General features: G+C 45.1%; 1 long non-coding RNA gene across 1 annotated transcript in view; it reads left to right on the top strand.

Annotated features, from left to right (window-relative positions):
• LOC137531714 (uncharacterized) overlaps positions 1-23087 on the top strand; it is a 293087-nt gene that overhangs the window by 193678 nt on the left and 76322 nt on the right. The window lies entirely within an intron of this gene.

The following is a 23087-nucleotide window of genomic DNA, read 5'->3' as shown; positions in this document are numbered from 1 at the left end:
TCCTCCTGCAGCACATCTCCCGCGCTGACAGGCAGAGTGCAGGGCTATGACAAGATGGCTCCCGAAGCCCTGTACTGGAGAAACAAATAGTCTCCAGAGCAGGGCTTCGGCAGTCATCTTGCCGTAGCCCTGCTCTGCCTCTCGGGAGACTGCAGGCTGCTGGGAATAAGTTCTACACCTGGCTGGGGGGTCCCGCAATCTGGAGGGCATCAGCGCTCCCCCCACACACGGCTGGCGGGCCCCGGGCCCCCCAGCGGCCGATGGGTTTGCATCCCCAGCGCACACACATGAGCAAGCGGCAGCTGCACTATAATATTCCGTGGCTGCCGCTGCTCAGATTCAGGAGGCACTTCCGGTCTAGGTGCGAGGGGGTGGTTCCAGACACCCGGAACACACCCTTCCGTGCGCCAGTGACTGAGTTATTTTGTGAACTGCTGGCCTGATCAGCTCTGGGCACTGCATTAAGGATCCAGTTAGGCCAGGATCCAGGTCGCAGGTAGTGGGGCGAAGACTTTGAATGAGAATTCCAAAATCTTCTTCACTCAGTGTCAAAGACTTGCCATGGTGGTATGGTAGGCATATGCAAAGTCCAGTGGTCAATTGATGTTGTTGGTGTAATGCTGGCACGGATGGCAGACACCTTGTTTGTGAAGAAGACAGAGAATTCTTCACACCTTTCCCTGGAGAATGTGGTTTGGGCTTTTAGGCTTTTAGTCATTTTGACCGAGTGTACCCTGCCCAGTACAGAAATTGGGTAAGTCGGCCACTTGGACAAATCAGCATGTAGTTTCTGATAGAGGGGTGGGTTGTTAGCGTCATTTAATTTTGTAGGTTCCAGGGATAAATTAACCCCTAAATACTTGATATACTTAGGTTGGTTTTGAAGGACTAAAGTGCTTGCAAGGTTTTGAACTTCCTGTTGGGGCATATTAGTAACCATTAGAGTTGGGCCGAACAGTTCGCCTGGCGAACCTCTCTGGGCCTCTTACTACTTCCGGGTCGCAATGACCCGGAGTAGTACGCCTGCGCTGCCCGGCGGAGCGCGTCCTAGATCGCGCTCCTGTTGCCGGGCGCTCTCTGCGCATGAGCGTGACGTCACTCATGACGTCACGCACATGCGCAGAGAGTGCCCGGCAACGGGAGCGCGATCTAGGACGCGCTCCGCCGGGCAGCGCAGGCGTACTACTCCGGGTCATTGCGACCCGGAAGTAGTAAGAGGCCCATGAATTTAGAGATGTTCGCCGGCGAACGGTTCGGGAACCGTTCGCCACATCTCTAGTAACCATATGTTCTGACTTGTCCAACTTAAAGAGAAACTGAAGCGGAAAAAAAAAATTATGATATAATGAAGTGGTTTTGTAGTATGGATAATTACTAGAACATAAGTAGCAAATAAACATTCTCATATTTTTATTTTCAATTATACAGCTTTTTTTTATAACATTGCATCATTCTCTAATATTTGCAGTTTACACACTACTCAGCATTCTAAATGTTTTTTTTTACAGAACAGGCAGTGAATTTTTGACCTGTCCTGAACTGTTCTTTGCAAAAGAAAAAATAATACAGTTAAGATAACAACCTTCAGAACACAGAGCTCTCTGCGACTTTGAAAGTCGTGGAGCTCAATGGCAATTTGCATAGATAACAACTGGAGTTTCTTAACTCTTCCTGTACTGGAAACAACATAATACCTAGTACACACCATACAATTTTCTGTAATGCTGTGAATACATGGTGCGTTTTTGCGGCTCGATTCTGCCGCCCGATCGATTCCCTGCTTGATTTCGCGCCCGATTCTCTTATCTTCCATTCATTTTTCTTATCTTTTCCCATTGTTCCCTATGCGACATCGAGCACGGAATCGATCAGGCGGAATATCGAACATGTCGGAAATTATCAATCGAGCCATCTAAATGGCTCAAAAACGTACCGTGTATTCCCAGCATAGAATTTTCTGTTACGTGCCAGAAAGATAATTTCCAACATGTTGGAAATTATGTATCTAACCATCTATCTGCCTAGCAATGAAGCATTGTTCTACTCAGCAGGAGATAACCAGAAGACAATGCACCAGAGATAATGGCCAGTCTCTACCATTACTTTACAGAAAATAATCTAATTACAGAAAAATCTTACAGAAAATTGTATGGTGTGTACTAGGCGTAATACTGGGCATACACGGTGAGTTTCTTCTTATCAATCGAGCCGCTGATGGCTCGATTGATAATTTCCGATGTGTCCGATCACCGCGCCAGATCGATTCCGCACTTGATCCCCGCAAGCGGACGATGAAAGAAAACGAGCGGCAGATAAGAAGCCCCCGCGGGGACGCGCGGGAATCGATTCGGGTGCCCGCGGGGACCCGCCGGATTCTATCGAGCGGCTCGATTCCGGCGCATATTCTATCCGTGTATCCTAATTCTTTATTTCTTAGCTGTACTACACATACAAATCATTATATCATATTTTTTTTTTCGCTTCAGTGTCTCTTTAAGACGAAAACCCAAAAGCTGGGAAAAGTCTTGAATGATCTTAAGAAGATTAGTAAGAAAAGTATGGGGGTTTAAAAGTGTTAGCAGAAAGTCAGAGAGACGTATCTTATAGTTGGAAGTACAAACATTTACACCCATGACGATAGATGATTCACGAATATGGTGTACCAAAGGCTCCATAACATGGGTGAAAATCCCAGGAGAGAGGGGACACCCTTAGCGATTGCCTTGCTGGATTGGGAAATTTGTCCTCGTCAGGGAAGGTAACTTCAAGCTGGCCGCTGGAAAAGAATATAGTGCCTTAATCACATTTAAAAACTCACCTTTAAAGCCATACTTTTGTAAGACTGAAATCATATATGGCCATTTTATTAGATAAAATGCCTTCTCCATATCAAATGCAAGTATAGCTAATTACTGAGACGTGAGCTTACAATAACATTAAATATTAAGGATCTTGCGTACATCGTCAGATGTCTCATTGGAATGAATCCGTCCTGATCTCCATGAACAAGCAATGGTAGTACAGTGTTTAAATGCGTTACCAGCATGGAAGCAAACAACGTATAATCTATTTCCAACAACGAGATAGGCCTGCAGTTCTTGAGAATCAATAAGTCTCTTTACGTTTTTTGGCAGTACCTGCAATAGCGGGTGGGAGAAATTTTGTGTGTAGGATACTCCCTTTCAAAATATAATTAAAACATTTTAAATGGTACGAGATTAAATTTACTTGCAAATTTCTTATAGTATATATTAAATCATCTGGACCCGGTGCCTTATCTTTTTTTAGCTTATGAATAGCTATAGTAGGTTCTTCATACATGGAATGGGGGTAAAGGTTATTAGAGACCTCTGGGATTAATTCCTTTAGTATATTTTGTGCTAAAAAAAAACTTCCCTACAACAACTAGCCACCTCAGGATCATTATCGGTGTAAAGGTTCTTATAAAAGCTAAACAAAAGTTGACCTTCTTAAAGAGAATCTGTATTGTTAAAATCGCACAAAAGTAAACATGCCAGTGCGTTAGGGGACATCTCCTATTCCCCTATGTCACAATTTCCCCGCTCCCCGCCGCATTAAAAGTGGTCAAAAACATTTTTTAAAAGTTTGTTTATAAACAAAAAAAATGGCCACCAAAACCGGAAGTAGGTTGCTGTACAGTATGTCCATACATAGAAAATACATCCATACACAAGCAGGCTGTATACAGCCTTCCTTTTGAATCTCAATAGATCATTTGTGTGTTTACCTTCTTCCCCCTACAGCTCTCATCCACTGAAGAGTGACAGGCTGATTGTTTCTTCCTGCAGACAGCTCTGCCCGGTGTCTGTAATTCCTCAGCATGTGACAGATCAGGCAGCTAGCTCCTTTCACAGCCTAACAGAGGACGATTTATCCAGCTTGTAAAAGATAAGATAGCAGAGAGGCTGCCTAATGTAAATAACACACACACGGGAGTGTGCATAGAGGGGGCGTGCATAACAGATCAACAACACTGAAGAGTTGGCAGCCTTCCAGACACAGGGCGACAAATCCGACAGGAGAGAGATAAGTTGATTTATTACAGAGACGGTGATAGTAGAAAGTGCTGCACTAAGCCAGAGCACATTAAAATAGGTTTAGGAACTTGTAGGATGGTAGAAAATAGGATGACATTTTTGTTACAGAGTCTCTTTAAAACAGAATGTATTTACGATTATTCAGATTGGAGTGAGAATATGATGTCTCCCACGATGTATAACTGCTGGATATGCAAATCATCCTTTGTTGCCCCTGTAAGCTAGCCACACCTCCAGAACCGCTGGAATGCAATGACGTGTCAGCTTGTTAATTGTACAGAGCCACAATAATCCAAAGTGCGTGCAGATTGTTTCAGATCGGTTTATCCTCATCAGTGCATAGCATGGATTAATGTGATTCTATGGGGTAGGACTCGAAGCACTCAGATACAGATAACACAGCAAGCCCATGGTGAACTGGAACTCCTAGGAGTGTGTAAGGGTCTACAAAGGACCAAAAAGCCCTCTTACTAAACTACTATGCAAAACAAAAGTTTGCCTTCTTAAAACAGAAGGTATTTGTGATTACTTTTATTGGAGTGATCATGTGATGTCTCCCACGATGCATCACTGCTGAATATAAAAGCTAACTTTGGTAACTCTTTCAGGGTTTGAGGTAATTCTGCCTGAGCAGTCTCTAATTTCATTGATTGGATTAATAGTCTATTCCTTATGAGCTTTACGGGCTCACCAATTATTAGGTACATTTAATTGTTCAAAGGCCAGTGCCCTGGTCCAGCCGATTGCCTGTTCTACCTGTGTATTTAGTAGGACATTCAATTGAAGTGGAAGATCCTGTATCTGTTTACATAGAAATCTAGAGGGTATCAGTTGGTTAATAGCAATGTTAGGGTTGAAATCTTATGCTCTAAATTTTGTCTCAGGATCAATTTGTCACGTTTGAGTTTCCCTGCCTGGCGGATGAATTCCTCCCAATAAAGTTATTGCTGATTAAAGGTAATCTGAAGTGACATAAACTTATGATATAATGGAATAGGGTATCAGGGAGGTGCCCTTAGGATCTCATAGATTATTCTTATCTCTCTATAGTGACAAAAAGAGGCAATTTACCTCTGTCTAGGAGTTTATATACAAAACAGATTCTTTATTGGTATATAAGTGTAGACAACGCGTTTCAGGGGTCTCTGCCCACTTCCTCAGGTCATTAAACACCTTGATTAAGAGTGTAGACGGCTTGGGTGCTTAGAGGTACATCTAAGGAGAGCAACCGCCCAGTTCCAGTGGACCCGGGATACCGAGCGGAGACGGTTTTTCCCCGCATGCACATAAGGTGGTTGCATTTGGGCAACCCAATTTTGTGAGTATATTCTCGCACTAAATAAAATTGTCCTAAATTAACAGTACTACCCCATCTGGCTCCTGTCCTCCCTCCAACATACAGGCCCAGAGAGACTTAACCAAGAGGAGAGAGGATCCTGGCAACGTGACCCACTACTTATGATATAATGAAGTGTATGTGTAGTACAGCTAAGAAATAGAACATTAGTAGCAAAGATATGAGTCTCATATTTTCCAGTACAGGAAGAGTTAAGAAACTTCACCCGCTTCTCTGAGCTTTCCGACTCATTTATTTGGCTACAGTGCTTTTTTTCTGAAGCATTAATGCATCAAAGAAACAGTGAAAGACAACTTTAGATAAGACTTTACTGCAAAGGGTGCAAAGGGTCATTCGCTCTGCTCTGTTTCATAGTTTAAAATGCAGAGTGTAGTTTGTAAACTGCAAATATTATAGAATGATGTAATGTTATAAAAAAAGCTATATAACTGAAAATAAAAAACCTGAGATTCTTTTCTTTGCTACTAAAGTTGTATTAAATATCCGTAGTACACATACAATTGATTACCGTATATCATAATTTTTGTTTTGCTTCAGTGTCACTTTAAATAGGGGCATATCTAAAACCTCAAAACTGCTCTAATCTTTACAAGGAAAACAGGTCTAGGTACGAATTGGTTAAAACCGTGTAGTTTTTCAGGGAAAAAGGAAATCTCCAACACGTAAAGTATTTCTGATGTAATTTTTCAGGATAGCTTGGAGTGAAACCCAACGGAGAGAGTCTTTGAGCCAAATGAGGATACAGGAGGGATGATTTGTCCCATTTTAACATTTTAAAAGACTGGCTAAATGACAGTAGTTATGATGGCACAGAATGTCACTCTGCACCCCGGATTAGTACATTTTGATGATGGTTGTGCAGGAGGAATGATTATTTTTCACAATAGAGGTCGGCACTCAATGGCAAAGTACTCCAGCACCTTACACTTTGCATGCGCACGGTTAAGCACTGTGTTAGATAAAGGCTGTTTCGGCTTGGGTGGATTTACTGCCATGAATAACTTCTAATCATTTTGTTTAAAATGAAAACATCATTTAACAGTACTGATAGTTCTGACATATTTACATTTAAAATGCTGGGAAAGAATTAGCAGAAATTATCTCAATTGCTTCTTATTAAAGAAGATTACAGTTAAGCTCTGTATTAGAAATAACTGGGTTGTCTTGAACTCCTAAATGTGCCTGTGGCAAAAGGTAAAAATAATGGAATCTTATCATACTGAAATATAAAGCTTCAAAGAGAAATTTAAGGTCTGAGTATTGGTATTTCTCAAATTATCTGTAGGGAAATTCTTGTCAGATAAAAGTAGGGACACATAAATAAAAAAAAGAGCCTAAAGGTGGCCATACATCTATCAACTTGGATGAAAATTGGTGCCGCCAAGTGCATGCCCGATCGACAATGCTACCAGTTTTGGGCCAAGCATGTCAGTCGGACATGATGGAAGATGTCGGGCCATCATGGTCGATCATGTGGTAATGGCGCGTGATATTGGGACGAGTGATGAACGTGACAAAAACCCCCGCACTGTCCCCCCAATTTTAAAAGTGCCCCCCATTGCCTGGTGCACTATACTTTACCTGCCTCTCTCCGCCACTGGCTCCGGGCTCAGTCCTCTGTCCATACACGGGGCCCACGTGGTTGCTGAAGAAACGTGGTAGCTTGTGTGACGTCATATCAAAAATATCAGTAATGTTATTTTACTATAGACCTACCCAGCCCCCTATTCTCACACTTACCCTCCCTTCTCATGCCTAACACTAACCCCTGTCCTAATGCATGGCACTAAACCCCCATCCTAGTGCCTGACATTAACTTCACCTCCTAATGCCTAAAAGTAACCCCCAGCACCCAAATGAAAACTCGGCGAGCTGATTCACTATTAAAGAACACCTGAAGTGAGAGAGATATCGAGGCTGCCATATTTATTTCCTTTTAAACAATGCAGTTTGCCTGGCTGTCCTGCTTATCCTCTGCCTCTTAAACTTTTAAGGTAGCCCTACATCTAGTGATGTATGAGCAGATCGACCAAGAGATAGATCTCTCTCTGATAGAACCTGATCAGAGAGAGATATGTTGGCTGCCCAGACAATGCAGGTCAATTCCTGATCGATTTCAGCATGAAATCTTTCAGGAATGTGCCTTGTGACGCCGCATCCGCTGCCTTGCTGCCATCAGAAGCGCACGTGGGAAGCCTGTGTGGAAACTGGAGGGCTGGACAATAGCAGCGGAAGCAGACAGGTGAGATATCTTAATGCACATGAACATTTGAGGGGCCAGGGGTTCCGTTGCTTGTCCTGATATTGCACACCGTGCACTCGATCGACCATGTCAGCCCCAAATTTTCCAACATGCTCAAATCGATGCATTCGACTGATTTCAGCCTAAAATTGTTGATTGGGCATGCTGGTTGTGGCACAGATTTTCATCCAACTTGATAATTATTATTATTAATAATAATTGGTCAATCAGCTGCAAAATCAACAGATATATGGTCCTCTTTAGCCATAGACCCTGAGCAAGCATGCAGGCCAGATGTTTGACTGAAGTTTGACTGGATTTTATTACATGCTTGTTTCAGGTGTGGGATCCAGACACTACTGCATCAAGAAAGATCAGTAGAACTGACAGGCAACTGGTATTGTTTCAAAATAAATAAATATAACACCCTCTATAACATACATGAAAAAAAGCGCCTGGGAAAAAAAGTTGTTTTCTGCTAGTAGAATCTTGCTAAAATTAGCGATATTCTACTAATTCTGATAACAAAATATCTGTAATATTTACCAATATTTACTATGGCTAAACCTAAACCTACTTTCACACAGAACCCTCCCTCTACTGATGTACTGGGGATGCCTAAGCCTAATCCTAAAACCGTCATGGTGGTGCCTAACCCTAATTCCCCCCTGGTTGTGCCAAACCTAAAGACGCCGCTGGTGGTGGCAAAACCCCTTAGCGATGCCTAACCCTAAGACCCTCCCTGATGGTGCCTAACCCTAACTCCCCCACCCATGGCGCCTAACCCTAAATACCCCCAAACCTTTCCTTCCACCCCTCTAAGGCCGCAATATGTGGAAAAAGTAGGTACATTTTAAATCTCGGCTTGCGGAAATGCAAATAGCGGCAGATTTAAAATGACTGTCAGTAATCGGGCGCCTCATGGTGCCAAAATGTACCTATTTTTTATCATTATTGCTAAATAGGTGCCTCCAGGCACTGAAATTTGCTTTGTTTGCCACATATCATGACCATTATAAAAGTCGCGATTTATGGGAAAAAAGAGAAAATGTAGCCGCCGCCGTGCGCCAAAATCTCCTTGCTTAGCCACTAATAACAGCTTTTATAAGCGGCACCTATGGCAGGCCATTTTTTTCCGAAATGGCTCCTACGCCATTTTTTCCTGCTCCTGCCTCCATATCCCTCTAACTTCAGGTATCCGGTAAAGCCTATCAGCCAATATAAAGTATTAGCCGATTGGCTAGTCTAACTATACCCTACGTTAGCCGATATAGCAGCAGATTGGCTAGTTAGTATTGGGCACACCATGCACTTAACTCACAGCCTGGGGGCCTGATCACTGGTATGTTGCATGGGCGACTATTAGACGCCTGTAGGAATGGGTGCCCAATTGACCTGATTTGGGCCAGATTGCTAAAAGACAACCAAAAAGCGAGGAAGAAGGAATGCCTGTTCTTTCCTCATTAGAAGCCACTGGATCATGTGATGCCTATTCAGTAGTACAGAGGCGCCAGAAGAATAAAAACAATACTTAAAAATGTTCAAATGGAGTGGACAGTGGTGGACTTACCCCTCCAATGCAGACACGAGAGATTGCTGATTTCAACAAAAATTTGTCTATTTACATACTCTGATTTGGTGCAACGCATTTCACGGGTATGTCCCACTTCCTCAGGCAATATAAGGGAGCATATAACTGTGGACAGAGGAATTATGCTGGGTAACACATCTATATGACATTGGATTGAGTTAAAAATTGCAATTTTTTTACATATACATTAGTGAACACTGTAGAGAGAACGGAGGCGCCAAAAAAATAAAAGCATATATTTAAAAGTTATAAAATTCTTAGGGAGGCAGTGGTAGACGCACCTCCCCAAAGTAGACAGGATACTGTAGATATAGATACAAGAAAATGTATTTATATACTCCAACAAACAGTGCAACACGTTTCATGGGTATATTCCCGCTTCTTCAGGTAATAAGGAGTACACACAGTGCAGTCTTAAGGTCACGATAAGCACTTGTGACCTTAAGACTGCACTGTGTGTACTCCTGTTTGTTATTGCTTGAAGAAGCAAGAATATACCCGTGAAACGCGTTGCACTGTTTGTTGGAGTATATAAATACATTTTCTTGTATCTATATCTACAGTATCCGGTCTACTTTGGGGAGGTCCGTCCACCACCGCCTCCCTAAGAATTTTATAACTTTTCGATATATGCTTTTACTCTTTTGGTGCCTCTGTTCTCTCTACAATATCGTTGTCCACTCCTGGTGGAGGGGTCGAAACCCCTTCTTCTCCTATCTACAGAGAGTGATATCTTAATCCTGAGTGAGGACAGGACTAATCTCCTCACCTGCCTACACAGTGGTTGCCTGTACGGTGACCCTGACTTGTGAGTATATGCATTATATATACTTTGTATTCATCCACCTCTCAACTTACTACACTATATTGGGCTCTCGGTGTCCCCTTTTTTTCCTATTAGTTAACATGGTAATTGTCCCTGGGGTGGGTGGAGGGGGGAAGGATGTGGGTTTTTTTTTTTTACTGTAATAGTGATCTATTTGATTATCATTCTATGTGTGATGAGTTAGAGGTGGGTGATATCGGTGTTTCTGGGTGGTTAAAAAGTAATTGGGTCATTATCCATAGGTGAAATGCCTTTTAAATGGTTGGAGGTGAGTGACCAGATGTTACTATAGTTATATAAAATATATTTGCTCAATGCGTGAAGGGTGAGCTGGACTTAGAGAGAAGTTGTTTAGAAAGTATCAAAGACAAGCATTTAAACATTTGCTTTGCATAGTAGAATGGAAGTTTTTACTCACCACATACAGTCTGTAGTCTCGCTTAGCGCCTCTGTCTATGGCTGTTTTCAGCCGGCGCTTTAAATATCCTATTGTGTGCCTTAATTAGGGTAATTAGCCTATTAGGATAGTGTGTGGGTTAGTAGTAATCAGACAGCGCCACGTGTGTTGTGACATCACCACATGCGCTGTTCCTATTGTGAGGTTACTGTGATGTTGGGCAAATATCAGGTTAACCACCTTAGCGGTATGGACGAGCTCAGCTCGTCCATTACCGCCAGAGGGTGCCGCTCAGGCCCTGCTGGGCCGATTTTGATCAAATAAAGTGCAGCACATGCAGCCGGCACTTTGCCAGCCGCGTGTGCTGCCTGATCGCCGCCGCTCTGCGGCGATCCGCCGCGAGCAGCGGCGAAAGAGGGTCCCCCCAGCCGCCTGAGCCCTGCGCAGCCGGAACAAATAGTTCCGGCCAGCGCTAAGGGCTGGATCGGAGGCGGCTGACGTCAGGACGTCGGATGACGTCACTCCGCTCGTCGCCATGGCGACGAAGTAAGCAAAACACGGAAGGCCGCTCATTGCGGCCTTCCGTGTTACTTTTGGCCGCCGGAGGCGATCAGAAGAACGCCTCCGGAGCGCCATCTAGTGGGCTTTCATGCAGCCAACTTTCAGTTGGCTGCATGAAATAGTTTTTTTTTAATTTAAAAAAAAACCCTCCCGCAGCCGCCCTGGCGATCTTAATAGAACGCCAGGGTGGTTAAGGGTAGAACACCTGATTTTCTATGAGTCGGCTGGGTTGTAGCGCCGTGTGTGACATAACGTCACGTGCGAGCGCTGCCCAATGGAGAGGGAGACACCGCTTGCGCCCTGTTGTCAGGTGCCTGCGTACTGTGGTCTGGGCTGGGTCCTATTGCCTGGGTTTAGTGCGCATGTACGCATAGACAATGTTGGTGGCCTCGGAAAGATTATGTTTTAGACGGGCACGTGCGCGCACCGTACTGTTGTCCCTGGTTGCCATTTTGGTTTATGGCAAAGGGGAGAAATAGATTTATCTATATACCGGTAGTTATAAAGGGTAGTTATTTTGTTTAGTAGTTTCTTATGCAAAATAAGGGGTGCAATTGGGTTTTTTTACATGTAATATGATAATCAGTAGGAAATGGATTATGCAAATTGTATTACTGTGAGAGAACGCGGAAAAGCCGCCGCGGGTGCTGATAGCAAGGCGGCTGATTCCGCGTCCGGCGCGGCGGTTTGCACGCGGAAGCGTGCGTCTGATAATCTGAAAGAACGCGGAAAAGCCGCTGCATGTATGGACAGCAAGGCGGCTGGTTCCGCGTCCAGCGCGGTGGGTTGCACGCAGCAGCGTGCATCTGGTGTGGCTGAGTCTGTTAGTGCACATAGGTTCAGGAATACGCGCTGAGAGGCAGAACTTTTATGATGGCCAAGGAGGGATCAGCTGACCAGGCTGGTCAGCTGACCTTAGAGCTGGTAACCATTGGTTCATCACTTAGGGGTTGCGCCAGAGAGCGCTGCTCTATATATAGTTACTGCTGGCCACTCACAAGTTGTCTGCCGTTGCGAACACTACGTGGAAGCACTCAGACCTTAGTCAGATCCAACAGTGTGTTTGAACCAGGAGGACCTGGGAATTCACACTGAGCCAGATTACTACTATTGTTATCATTCTGTTATACTTCAGACTAGTTCCAGGGTGTAGAGACCACGGACCTCACACCCAAGACTAGGGAACTTGTGTTATCATTCTGTTATACTTCAGACTAGTTCCAGGGTGTAGAGACCACGGACCTCACACCCATGACTAGGGAACTTGTGTTATCATTCTGTTATACTTCAGACTAGTTCCAGGGTGTAGAGACCACAGACCTCACACCCAAGACTAGGGAACTTGTGTTATCATTCTGTTATACATCAGACTAGTTCCAGGGTGTAGAGACCAAGGACCTCACACCCAAGACGAGGCATTGTTTGATATTGTTATGACCTATTGCTTTCCTGCCTGTCTTGGATACCGAATCAGCTTTCTGTCTTTGTACTTTGTCTGTCCGTGTGTTGCTGACCTGGCTTGCCCGACCTCGAGAGCTATCTCTCCCCTTAAGAGATAGTCTCACGGTCTGTCAGTGACATCCACCTTCAGGTGTCACTCACTCCCTGGTCCTTCCTACCTTCAGCCTGACTCCACCCCTTGGAGACTCTCAGGCTGCTGGGAGGTTTCTGTACTCTCTAAGAGCAGTATTGCCCATACTGCCTAAATTCACCTGCTCTGCAGGTGCGTTACTCAAAGTCATACTGTTACACTAAACACTCACGATTACATACAGGTGTCCAGAGGTTAGTATTATATCTGTATTATTGGTGATTCTGCAGAACATCCATAATCAGGTATACATCTGCATTCTTGGTGATACTGCAGATCACCAACAATCAGATTCTCTCTGCGTGCTGACACCGATCGTTACAATTACATTACGTGATTGAATGCCTACTATGTGTCTGGTGTGGGTGTATCATGATGGCCTCCTGCCACATATTCTGGTGGAAGAGTAAGGGCATATATGGAAACATTGTTAGCTTGGTGCATCCAAGAACCCATTCTAAAAATGATATGATAAAATTCAGAAGCAAAAAAGATCTAAAAGACATGGGGTAGATAAATATAAATAATGCGATAATATAATGCAATTAAAATAATAAATATAATAGAGCACTGCATAACAGTGACAGTTAGAATAGAGATAAAGGCAGTATAAATGATAGTAACAATGTGGATCCTGCTTGTTTTACATTTTTGTTCTGTACTCCATAATCTAGGTATCCTTTATACTGATTACATCTCACACATGCTACAGCTATAGACATATATAGATGTACATATAAAAATAGATATGAATATACCGGTACGTAAAAAAAGCATATCATCAAAAACATTTGTATAAAACAAAGAGGGAATTAAAAGGGAGGACCATATAAAATTGTTAATTGCATGTTTTTTGTTTCAATAAAGTTTCTCCAGCTGCTCATTGAGGCCGCCTGGAGTAAGGGAATTTAGAATCTGAATCCAGTACATTTCTCTTTTTTTAAAAAAGCTCAAAGGCATCTGGAAGTGCATGGCTGATGGTTTCCATTAGGGTGATGTGGAAGAGATCCGGGTTGCTGTCGTGCGTGATGGTGACGTATCGTGAAAGGCTGTGAAGTGGATAGTTTTTCATGATGTTTCTCTTGTTCTGCCCAACGCTACTTCACACCAATTGAGTGGTGCGTCCGACGTACTGGAGTTGGCAGGGGCAGGAGATTAAGTATTTCGATTCACATGTGATGTTATTTCTTATTTTGTAATCTTTGTTGGTGGATGTGGATTTGGTGGAGAAGTTATTGAATTTGCAGGCTTGCCACCGTTGATTGTTGCAGGGGAAAGAGCCTGGGTAAGAGGATTTTTTGGTTCTGGGAGTGGTATTGGAATGAAATGTAAACGGCTTGGTGCCAGAATGTTTTTGCGATTGGGGGCCCTTCTAAAGGTCAAGGATGGCAAGGGTGGTAGTAGTAGGTATAGGTAGGGATCTTGTAGGAGAATGTCCCATCTTTTTTGAAGGATGTTTCTAATTTCTTTGTGTTGGGCGCTGTATCTTGTTATAAATCTGGGGGTGTTCTCTGGCTGGGTTGGTTTGTTGGCATGGTGAGTTTGTATGGTTTTTAGGAGACTGGCTTTAATTTTGGCATATCTGATGAGTCTTTTAGGATATTTTCTAGCTAAGAATTTTTTTGTGAGCGTTTTGGACTGGGTTTAATATTCGTTTATGTCAGTGCAGTTCCTGTAGATTCTTCTATATTGACTATATGGTGTGTTCTGTATCCATGGTTTGTGATGAAAGCTATTGAAATGTATGTAATTGTTGGCATCCACCTGTTTGAAGAAGGTTTTCATTTTTATCTGGTTATTCTCTATGTATAAGGTGAGGTCAAGGAAGTCGATTGAGATGGAGTGTGTGTGGTGGATAAACTGTAGGCCTGCTTGGTCGGAATTAAGGAAACTGATTAAATTGGGGATCATGTTTGGGTCACCTTTCCAGATAAATATTAGGTCATCTATATAGCGTCGATATAGGATGATGTCACTGAAGGGGTTGTTGTCTGTCATTTTACAGTGTTCAATGTATCCCATATTGAGGTTAGCGTATGATGGTGCGAATAAACTACCCATTGCGGTGCCACTGATCTGTTGGAAGGTATCATTCATGAACGTGAAGGTGTCATGGGTGAGGATGAATTCAATGCATTGTGTAAGGAACGATTGTTGTAATTTGGGCATGGATGGATTAGTAGATAGATAGTATTGCACAGCTGTGAGGCCGAATTGGTGGGGAATGTTGGTGGATAAAAATGTTACATCACAGGTTAGCCATGTGTATTCTGGTTTTCAGTATTTCCTTAAAGACTTCTATCGGGTGTTGGGCATCCTTTAGATATGAGGGTAATGTCTGTACATTTTGTTGTAAATGTTGGTCTACAAATCGAGATAAATTGCTGGTGATGGAGTCAATTCCTTAAATAATTGGTCTCCCTGGGGGTTTGTGAAGTTTTTTTATGGATTTTTAGTAAGTAATAAAAAAGGGGGGTTTTGGGTGATGATTATAAAATGTCTTTCATTTTTCGTGATGATGTTGTTTAGGTAGGCTGTATTGATTACAGATTTGAGGATGGCATTATGTTCAAATGTGGGTTCTGTAGATTTTTGTAATGACAGTCATCGTTGAGTAATCGGCTTCTTCTATATAGTCTGTTTTGTCTAGGATGACTATTCCTCCTCCCTTTTCTGCTGATTTGATGACTAGGTCTGGATTGTTTCTTAGAGTATTGAGGGCCGTTCTCTCTGGTTTGGTGAGGCTGGAAGTGGATAGTGGGTCATCAGTTTGTAGTGTTTGGAGGTGTTGATAAAAAGCAACCTTATCTACTTAGAAGCACCGGAGGAAACAGAATTTGTTTCAGAGACAAAGCGTTGTTTATTACACACGTGCGGCTTCTCTCTGTCTGGATTACATGGAGCCGAGCTAAGCACAGCTCTACCAGAAGGAGAAGTGCAGTTCCCGCTCAGCCCACCCTCCCTTATAGTCCTTTTTGTCTTTCTGGGTGTCTTCTGGTGATGTCAGGTCAAAGGCGGGGTCATCAGTGAAAGTAGGCATCTGACCAGTGATAGTTCAGAGTTCAGTTCTTTCTCCTTATATGTCCTTACTGAAACGAGGCTTTTTGGCAGTTTAGACGTGGTGGGCCTCTTCTGCAGACGTGCTCACTTCCTGAGGAGAGTAAAAATATCTTGCACCAGTTTGTGTTTCTTTAGGCAACATATGTCAAGTCAGTTCCCTGACCCTAGTTTCAATGGCAGGCCTTTGCCTTTTATGGTGTCTCGACAGCTGCTTAAACAGTAATACTAAGTTTTAACCCTTTTTTAACACTAGCTAAGCTCGATGCACAAAACACATATGCTTATATCCACATTTCCCTCCTGTTATTACTTTTAAAGCAGCTTACTGCAAAACTAACATTACAATTCTTAACTTCGACAGCTCACTGTAAAAACATCAAATGCTGGAAAAGTCTATGACTGGTATTGCAGCACCGTCATGTAACAGTTCTGTACCATTATACATTGTGATCTTAGTTTTTGTCTCAATGAAACTCATCAAGTATTTCTTTGCTAGGGGTAACACACAGCACGCTAGCAAACAAAATATAAAGAGTATAGCAAGTAGTGTGACACCAAAGTTCTGAAAAAGGGAGGCCCACTATCGAACATTTTTTGGAACCAGTCAGAGATTGGGTTATTGATCCCTGAATTCTGTTTTAACTCTATTGACAGGTCTTCTAACTTCTGCAGAGCAATGGTGACCTTCCCATTTGGGCCTGTGTTATTGGGTATATAGGTGCAGCAGGTATCCCCAAAGCCCATGAATTTGCACACCCCTCCCTTCTCGGCCAGCATCATGTCTAAGGTCATTCTGTTTTGGAAGGTCATTCGGGAGTTAGGACCCAGTTCATTTGCCAAACCTTGGATGGCGTCTTTGGTATAATTAACAAACCTCTGTTGGTTATAGTAGATGTAGTTAATCCAATCAACATTTTTGTTAATGGTGATCATAGGGATCAGTGATTCAAACCCAGCAGCGACCTGATCTCTGGCTTTAAATTCATCAGGTACTCCTTTCGGCACGCCTATAGCGTCACGGTATACATGGGGGTCCAGGCTGCCTTTAAGTTCTCTTTTGACTCTACCCATGTTGTGCACTTCCTCTGCTGCATCACCTTCCTTAAAGATATGCAGAGGCATTAGGACTTTAGCGAGTGCACATTCCCCCTTCCATCTGCTGGGTAACTTTGGTCTCAGGTTTAGGTTCCCACACAACCAATAAATATCCCCTATGGCTTGGGTTTGGTTCTGTAGCTCAGTACCGTTTATAGTGCTAAAAGTGCCACAGTAGCCAGGTGGGAAGACTCCTACATCAACTCCCTTCTCATCACCTGAGTCATAGCAGGTGTAATTGCCTTTGTAGACGCTGACAGGGGAAGTCAGTTTGTTATTGGAAGCGGATAGGATAGGGTATTTTGCCTTCCAATGCTCACAAGCCGGGTCATTTGTACTTGAGTTAGTATACAGGCTTAAAAAACATTCCTCTCCCTCCTGTGGGAGATGGAGGGGAACAGTTCCCAGGTGAGCTCTTGGTATTACAGCGGCGTTAACCGCTTGTAGGTCGTGTACTAATCTGTATTCTTGTGTTAAAGGTTTGAGTACAGGGAAAAGGGACGTGTTACAGGGGGAGGAGTCACATGGGATTAACACGCCCTTGTCAAGTAGGCCCTGTATTATGGGACGGATACCTGCCATAGCTTCTGGCTTTAAAGGGTACTGTGGTTTATATGGCCTGTAGGGGCCCTTGGGTACAACAACGATTTGCTCAGAATTTTTGATCAGACCGACATCAGTTTTAGACATTGCCCACAACTTCTCTGGAACACTGGACAGTATATGTCATTCTAACTTCATCCTGCAGTTGGCCTTGGTAGGCAAACTGGTAAGGTGTGTGAGGATACCCACACACTCTGAGAACCTCTCATAATGGTTGCCTGTTGTTCTCCCCTGTTTCCATCTCTTCAGGAGCTTTCCCCCCACCTCCCACTTTCCCCACTTTGGCTTGTACAGGGAGATGTGAGGTGCTGAATCAGGAATTGTGTACAGGGTGTCCTGTAATATGCCTTTAGTTGGCCTGTGAGCCCAGCCTGGAATTGTGACCTCATACAGTGTGTTCCCATTATTGTCTTCCCAGAGGCCATCAACAGCTATTTTTACTGTCATGCCCAGTGGGAAGCTTGCTTCATAGTCTGTGTTACTACTACCATCAAGTATGACATGAGTGGTAACATGAGGTACTTCTATCATGTCTTGTTCATTACTGGGGGAACCTGCATCCCTTGTCATCCAGTCGAGTACTTCATTGCCCAGGATTCCCATACCAGTGGAAGCCCATGCTTTTCCCGTGCTCACCCGACTGCGGGGAGGGGAATGGCTGCTTAAGCCTTTTAATCTGTAGTGAGTCTCTGCCAGGTTTAATTGTCAGCTGCAAGTCACCTATCAAATCTCTCCCACACAGATTTATAGGACATTTGCGGGAAATCACAAAACTGCAAGACACTGTTATGCCTGACAAGGGGTCTCTGACCTCTATGGGCTTAGTGGTGGACTCGCATTCTACTCCTCCTTCTGCATTTCAAGTCAGAACAGTGCCTGCTTTTTCCCAGCGAATGTGAGTTGAAGCTCCTAAGACAGAGCGACATGCACCAGTATCCACCAGAAATCTGATCTTATTCCCTCCCACTAGCAGGGTTATTTCAGGTTTGTGGGTGTATGCGTAATCAATGTTTATACACGTCCTCTGGTGCTGAATGTTAGTCTCACCGTCACTGCTGTCTATACCATCTAGTCATGCGGTGGGTCTACTTCTTCTCTCCCTCTTTGGGCAATTTCGAGCAAAGTGACCTTTCTCACCACAAGAAAAACATTCTCCTCTTTCACGCTTCCCCTCATAATCTTTAATCCTTCGCCTAGGGCGAGGCACAGTGTCATTCACATACACACAGTCACTACTGTCCTTGTCACTGCTGCTGTCATAGTCTAAAGCATATGTGGCATCTGTGGTAACTTTCCTTTGCTTTTTCCTTTTGTCTCTTGCAGTTCTTTCTTCATGCCTAGCATATTCCAGAAAGTCTTGTAACCTGCACGTAGTGTTGGGCGAACAGTGTTCGCCACTGTTCGGGTTCTGCAGAACATCACCCTGTTCGGGTGATGTTCGAGTTCGGCCGAACACCTGACGGTGCTCGGCCAAACCGTTCGGCCATATGGCCGAACTAAGAGCGCATGGCCGAACGTTCCCCGAACGTTCGGCTAGCGCTGTGATTGGCCGAACGGGTCACGTGGTTCGGACCCGAACGCGCTCTGATTGGCCGAACGGTCACGTGGTTCGGGTAAATAAATACCCGAACCACGTCATATCTCCGCCATTTGTCTGTGGGTTTAGCTTTGGGTAGGCAGGCAGGGTAGTTCGCGCTCCAGCCACGCTAGCCAGGGTCCCCCCTGTCATTGTGTCACTGCTGGGAACAGTAGTACACCGCTTGCTCAGCCACACTATATAGCATTCTGTTTACTGCCACTCTGTGTACCTCGCTCAGCCACACTATATAGCATTCTGTTTACTGCCACTCTGTGTCTGCTGGGAATAGTAGTACACCGCTTGCTCAGCCACACTATATAGCATTCTGTTTACTGCCACTCTGTGTACCTCGCTCAGCCACACTATATAGCATTCTGTTTACTGCCACTCTGTGTCTGCTGGGAATAGTGGTACACCGCTCGCTCAGCCACACTATATAGCATTCTGTTCACTGTTCTGTGTCTGCTTGGAATAGTGGTACACCGCTCGCTCAGCCACACTATATAGCATTCTGTTTACTGTTCTGTGTCTGCTGGGAATAGTGGTACACCGCTCGCTCAGCCACACTATATAGCATTCTGTTTACTGTTCTGTGTCTGCTGGGAATAGTGGTACACCGCTCGCTCAGCCACACTATATAGCATTCTGTTCACTGTTCTGTGTCTGCTGGGAATAGTGGTACACCGCTCGCTCAGCCACACTATATAGCATTCTGTTTACTGTTCTGTGTCTGCTGGGAATAGTGGTACACCGCTCGCTCATCCACACTATATAGCATTCTGTTCACTGTTCTGTGTCTGCTGGGAATAGTGGTACACCGCCCGCTCAGCCACACTATATAGCATTCTGTTCACTGTTCTGTGTCTGCTGGGAATAGTGGTACACCGCTCGCTCAGCCACACTATATAGCATTCTGTTCACTGTTCTGTGTCTGCTGGGAACAGTAGTACACCGCTCGCTCAGCCAGAGTATATAGCATTGTGTTTACTGCCACTCTGTGTACACCGCTCAGCCAGACTATATACCATTGTTTACTGACACTCTGTGTACACCGCTCAGCCAGACTATATACCATTGTTTACTGACACTCTGTGTACACCGCTCAGCCAGACTATATACCATTGTTTACTGCCACTCTGATTCTGCTGGGAACAGTAGTACACCGCTCGCTCAGCCAGACTATATAGCATTGTGTTTACTGCCACTCTGTGTACACCGCTCAGCCAGACTATATACCATTGTTTACTGACACTCTGTGTACACCGCTCAGCCAGACTATATACCATTGTTTACTGAAACTCTGTGTACACCGCTCAGCCAGACTATATACCATTGTTTACTGCCACTCTGATTCTGCTGGGAACAGTAGTACACCGCTCGCTCAGCCAGACTATATACCATTGTTTACTGACACTATATAGCAGACTATATAGCATTGTGTGTACACCGCTCAGCCAGACTATATACCATTGTTTACTGACACTCTGTGTACACCGCTCAGCCAGACTATATACCATTGTTTACTGCCACTCTGATTCTGCTGGGAACAGTAGTACACCGCTCGCTCAGCCAGACTATATACCATTGTTTACTGACACTCTGTGTACACCGCTCAGCCAGACTATATACCATTGTTTACTGCCACTCTGATTCTGCTGGGAACAGTAGTACACCGCTCGCTCAGCCAGACTATATACCATTGTTTACTGACACTCTGTGTACACCGCTCAGCCAGACTATATACCATTGTTTACTGCCACTCTGATTCTGCTGGGAACAGTAGTACACCGCTCGCTCAGCCAGACTATATAGCATTGTGTTTACTGCCACTCTGTGTACACCGCTCAGCCACACTATATAGCATTGCGTACTCTGCCAGTCAGTGTGTATATTGCTGGGATCAGTAATACTCCACTCACCGTCAACCACTATATGAGCTCAACATGAGTTCCCCAGAGACCTCCGCTGTGAGCAGCACTCCCAACAACAGCAACAGCCAACGCCCCACGCAAGCTATAACATCCACCCCAGCAGCCAGTGGTCAGCAGCAGCCCTCCCCGGAGGAGAACGTTGTGTCCATCAGTCCGTCGCCAGAGCGATTAATGAGGGCTGCCATTGAGGAGATGATGGGGCCTGATGTGGAGGAGGAGGTCTGGCTCAGGCCAGCATCCCAAGTTAATGTTGAGGACGATGAGGGGTCTGTGTCTGGGGATGTTGGGGTGGCAGAGGTGGTGGGTGGGTCAGACTCAGGAGAAGAGTTGTATGATGAGGATGATGATCGGGACCATCTGTATGTGCCTCAGAGTCCGACCCCGGAAAACATGTTGTATCGTGTGTTTAGGTACTAAAATCTGCGTTCCCTCCCAGTAGTGTTGGGCGAACAGTGTTTGCCACTGTTCGGGTTCTGCAGAACATCACCCTGTTCGGGGTGACTATATAGCAGACTATATAGCATTGTGTTTAATGCCACTCTGTGTACACGGCTCAGCCACACTATATAGCATTGTGTTTACTTCCACTCTGTGTCTGCTGGGAACAGTAGTACACCGCTCACCCGCCACTGTATAGCATTGTGCTCTGTGTCACTGCTGACAATAGTGGTACACCGCTCACCCACCACTGTATAGCATTTCTGTACTGCCACTGTACTGCTGCCAGTCAGCGTGTACTTTAAGGATAAGTGAAATGAGGAAGAAATCCGGTGAAAGAGGGAGGGGCAAGGGAAGAGGTGTTTCCCCTGACGGTTCACGTACAGGCCACAGGGGAGCACCCAAGAAAACCCACTCAATACTGCCCATGTTGTCCAGGACAACAACCCTCACAGATCCAAAAGAACAGGACCAGATAATTACTTGGATGACCTCTCAAGCGTCCAGCAGTGGGTTAAGCAGCACCAGCACATCACGCACGAGGTCCGAGTCCTCAGCCAGTTAAAGTCTGGGCTTTCTTTGAAGACTGCACTGAGGATGTTACCATGGCGATTTGCAAGGTGTGCAAGACCCGCCTGAGCAGGGGGAAAAGTATTAACAACCTCTCCACCACCAGCATGAGCCGCCACATTCTATCCAAACATCCCACTCTGTGGGCAAACGCGGCAGGACAGGGTACCACCAGCAACACTGCCTCCCTTGGGTTCACCAGACTCACCACCAGACCCGCCTCAGCAGCAGCAGTAGCCCAGCCATTGCGTGGTTCACAACATTCACAAACATCAGACGATGCTGACACTGTCACTTTCCGGACTAGTGCTCTTGAGGTCTCCCAGTGTTCATCAAACACAACAACCAACAGCCCTTCGGTGTGCAGCGCTACGGTTGAGTTGTCTGTCTCTGAGATGTTTGAGCACAAGAGGAAATTGCCAGCAAATGACCCCCGGGCCGTGGCAGTAACAGCCAGCCAGCATAGCCAAGCTTCTGGCCTGCGAAATGCTGCCATATCGAGTGGTGGAGACAAACAGCTTCAAGGGCATGATGTCAGTGGCCATCCCACGTTACGTTGTTCCCAGCCGCTACCACTTTGCGCGCTCTGCAGTGCCTGAGTTGCATGAGCACGTGGTCAGCTAAATAACCCGAAGCTTGAAGAATGCCGTTGCCTGCAAGGTTCACCTCACCACTGACACCTGGACGAGTGCGTTCGGCCAGGGTCGATACATCTCCCTTACCGCGCACTGGGTGAACCTTGTGGAGCCTGGCAGCGATTCCTCACCTGCTACGGCGCGGGTGTTGCCCACGCCGCAAACAGCTGGATAACAACAGCAGCACCTACCTCTCTGACTCCTTCTCCTCCAACGCATCTCAAAGCTGTACCTCATCCGGAAATGCTAACCCAGCACCAGCAGCAGTAGGATCGTGGAAGCAGTGCAGCACAGCTGTTGGCATGCGTCAGCAAGCGTTGCTGAAGCTGATCTGCCTTGGGGATAAGCAGCACACAGGGGAGGAAATTTGGAGGGGAATAAAGGAACAGACGGATTTGTGGCTGGCACCGCTGGACCTGAAACCGGGCATGAAGCTAGACACCTGGCACGAACTGGCAATGTACGCAATAGAGGTGCTGGCTTGCCCGGCAGCCAGCGTTATGTCGGAACGCTGTTTCAGTGCTGCCGGAGGCATCATCACAGATCGGCGTAT

The sequence above is a fragment of the Hyperolius riggenbachi genome, chromosome 9 (genome assembly GCF_040937935.1).
Source record: "Hyperolius riggenbachi isolate aHypRig1 chromosome 9, aHypRig1.pri, whole genome shotgun sequence".
In the NCBI taxonomy this organism is placed as follows: Eukaryota; Metazoa; Chordata; class Amphibia; order Anura; family Hyperoliidae; genus Hyperolius; species Hyperolius riggenbachi.
Note: the sequence above shows the minus strand (reverse complement) of the source record. Positions and strands in the feature narration are given on the sequence as shown.